This window comes from Pteropus medius, unplaced genomic scaffold (assembly GCF_902729225.1).
Source record: "Pteropus medius unplaced genomic scaffold, Ma_sr-lr_union100, whole genome shotgun sequence".
In the NCBI taxonomy this organism is placed as follows: domain Eukaryota; kingdom Metazoa; phylum Chordata; class Mammalia; order Chiroptera; family Pteropodidae; genus Pteropus; species Pteropus medius.
The window spans coordinates 46,330,371-46,334,483 of record NW_024349800.1 but is presented as its reverse complement, the minus strand read 5'-3'; positions in this window follow the sequence as shown (position 1 = coordinate 46,334,483).

Below are 4,113 nucleotides of genomic sequence, written 5' to 3'. Positions count from 1 at the left end.
ACAGACAGACAGAGAGACAAAGAGACAGAGAGAGAGATTGATTTAGAAATTACCTAAAATTTAGTAATGATCCCAGAAGGTCATGCTTTAGTGGTAGGGATTTTTAGAGTGAAAGCTACCTCCCTAACAAAATGTAAAATCAATCCCCCAAAGGGATCAAGATGATTCACAAGTGATTTAACAAAGCCCAACCCTCTTGAAAGGAAGACAATGAAATCCAGACAAGAAACAATGTAGCTTTCACAATATCCAACATCCCCCAAATTACTAAACACGTTCTATTGACTTTTTACACCGCCTACTGGAGTTGAGTCAAATTTCACAGATTTAGGACAGTGTCCTCCACAAAACTACCCCTACTTCAGATACCAGAAAATTCAGGGGTCTTCAGACCACACACTTCTGAACAGCTGGTTATAAATTTGAAGGTTCCCACTAACCTTTCAGGTTCAATAACAGAACTCAGGAAAGCATTATACTTATGATTATAGTTTTTGTTATAACAAAAAAGAAAAGAAAAGAAACAAATCAGAACCAACCAAAAGAAAAGGTTCATGAGGTAAAGTCTGGGAGCATCCCTAACATGAAGCTTCCCTGTTCTCTCCCCATGCAGTCAGGATCCACTACCTTCCCAGCACATCATGTGTTACAATATATAGTATATCATCTACCAGAAAGCTCACCCAAGTTCCAGTGTCCAGAGTTTTTATTAGGTTTTATTATGTAAGCGCACTGATTGAATCATTGGCCCTCGTGATTGAAATCGACCTCCAGCCCCCTTCTGATCCCTAGAGGTCAAGTTGATATCACACAGGTCAAAGCCCCAACCTCTAATTACATTGTTTGTCATTCCAGCATAACCAGTCCCAATTCTGAGTCATCTAGTTAATATAAACTATCAGGGCCCAATGAATAGCAAAGATATTTCTATAACTCAGAAAATTCAAAAGATTTAAAAGTAACTTTCCAGGAACTGGGGATAAGACCAACCAATTCTTTTTTTTTTTTTTTAATTTATTTTATGGTGACATTGGTTAACAAAATCCAGTAAGTTTCAGCTGTACACTTTAACAGTAAGGCATATATATATTTATACTGTGTGTTCAATTCTCATAGTTAGATTTCTTTCTGTCACTACATATTTGACCCCCTTGCTACCTCCTCCCTGCCCCCTCCTCTCTGGTAACCACTAGTCTATTGTCCATGTCAATGAGTCTCTGTTTGTTTGTCCTTTTCATTTATTGCTTTTAGGTTTATATCCCACATATAAGTGATATCATGTGTTTTTCAACTTTTTCTGTCTGGCTTATTTCACTTAGCATGATTATCTCAAGGTCCATCCATGTTGTCACAAATGGCAGTATTTCATCTCTCTTTTTTTTTTAAATTAATTAATTTATTTTTTTAATTGAAGAAATGATTTAAATTTTTTCCCCCATCTACCTCCTCTCTCCCCACTCCTCCCTACCCTCTGGTTACCACTAGTCTATAGTCCATGTCCATGAGTCTCTGTTTGCTTGTCCTGTTCATTTGTTGCTTTTAGGTTTATATCTCATATATGAATGATATCATGTGATTTTCAACTTTTTCTGTCTGGCTTATTTTGCATAGTATGATTATTTTAAGGTCCATCCATGTTGTTGCAAATGGCAGTATTTCATCTCTTCTTATTGCTGAGTAATATTCCGTTGTATATATGTAACACAGCTACTTTATCCAATCATCTATCGTAGGACACTTTGGTTGCTTCTATGTCCTAAGATCTGCCAATTCTTTATCCCAACAGTTTAGAGACTATCTCCCAAGTTGTTAGGACAAAGATCAGACTTCAATTTGGCTAAAGTTAATTCTTCACTATCACATGTCAAGAAGCAGAAAAATGTGACACACAATCAAGAGGAAAATCAATCACTAGAAACAGACGTAGAAATGACAGAGATGATGGATTAACAGGCAAATATCCTAAAATACCCATTTTAAGTATGTTTAATATGCTTAAGGATTAAGAATAAATATAATGAGAGAAATGGAAAATATTAAAATGGAAAAAGTTTGAAATGAAAAATTCACTGGATGTGATTAACAATATGTTAAGCATTGCACAAGAAAAGAAATTTGAAGATATAGTAATAAAAACTATCCAAAAGAAATCATGCAGAGTAAAAGAAAATGGGAGGATGGAAACTCAGTGACCTGTATCAATGACAATATCAAGAAATTTAACATACATGAAATCAAATCCCAGAAAAGGTAGGAAAGGGGCAGGAAAAAAACTGAATAAATCATGTTTAGAAATTTTTCAAATTTGATGAAAATTCCATCTTCAGATCCAAGAACTTTGATAAACCCCAAGCAAAATGAATACACGCACCCAAATCACAACAAGGCATATCATAATCAAATGGCTGAAAAGGGGGTAAGTTTTTTTATTAAGTTTATTGAGGTAACATTGATTAATACAATTATATAATTTTCAGGTGTGCATTAGAATTTCACATCTATATATTCTATTGTATTTACCACCCAAAGTCTAGTTTCCTTCAGCTACCCTATATTTGATCCCCTTTACCCACTTCACTTCAGGGGGGAAGTTTTTTAAAGCAGACAGGGAAAAAAAAATGACATAGAGGAACAAAGCTAATAAGTACAACAGATTTCTCATAAATTATGCAAGCCAGAAGACAATGGAATGATATATTTAAAGTGCTGAAAGAAAATTTTTTCAACCAAGAATTTCATATTTGGTGAAAATATCCTTCAAAAATAAAGATGAGTTTTACTTCTAGGCATGATGGACTTAGATTCTGCCAAACACACACACACACACACACACACACACACACACACACACACACTGCAAAGAGTACTGATAAAATCTGGGAGAAAAAAAACCTACCTAGACACACTGGAGAATTAACAGCAGCAGACAGATAATGATGAGGAGTTTATATTCACAGAGTGGGGAAATGGATAGCTATAACCATAAGTTTCTTTCTTTCTTTCTTTCTTTCTTTCTTTCTTTCTTTCTTTCTTTCTTTCTTTCTTTCTTTCTTTTTTTAAACTTTAAGCCTGGGATAATTGCAGTCTGAATAGTACACACAGCAACAGCTGTATTTATGTGTAAAAATAAATAAACAAACAAACAAATCTACCATATTCTTAAAAAGGCAAGAACTAGAGAATCCTCAAATTCTGTCTACCTACATTCTGAATAGCACACATGCAAAACAGACACAAAGCAACTCAGCTTAAGACAAAAGTTCTGAATAGTGACATAAGAAACAGAGTTCAAAGTTCAAGCATAGCCAAGAAAATTTCCTGCTAAAACAAAGTAAACAATATACATGAGAGAAAAATAATGTAACCTAAAATCTCTACAATTCAACATTCACAATGTCTAGGATATAAGCCAAGATTACCTGACATAGGAAGCCTCAATGAAATGAAACACATTCTCAAGAGAAAAGAAAATCAAGTTCATTTCAGTCATGTATCACTTAATGACAGGGATATATTCTGAGAAATGAATCATTAGGCAATTTTTTGTCACAGTGCAAATATCATAAAGTGCACTTACACAAACCTAAATGGTATAGCCAACTACACACTTAAACATTATGTTCTAGCTTATTGCTCCTAGATTACAAACCTGTTACTGTACTAAAATACTGTAGACAATTATAACACAATGGTAAGTATTTATGTTTCTAAATATATCTAAACATAGAAATGGTCTAGTAAAAGTATGGTATAAAAGATAAAAATGGTTCACCTGTATAAAGTGTGGAAAATAATATAAACAGAGCCACTTCAAAATGAGGTCCCAGAGTTGCCACCCCAGAGAAACTGCCTTGTACATCTTACTCCTTAAACCTCTTGAATGTTTCAGGTGGGAAAAATAACCAATGGACTGAGCCAAACCAATATTGTATTTAAAATAATTGTTTGCGAAGCTAACAAGAAAGCACACATTATGACTACCACACTAAAAATTAAAGACATTTTTTAGAATTAGTGCCAACCACCATGTATAGCTAAAGAATAACTTAATTTGGACTTCTGGTCAAGATGGCTGAATAGGTAAACTGTGCTTGCCTCCTCGTATAATCACAT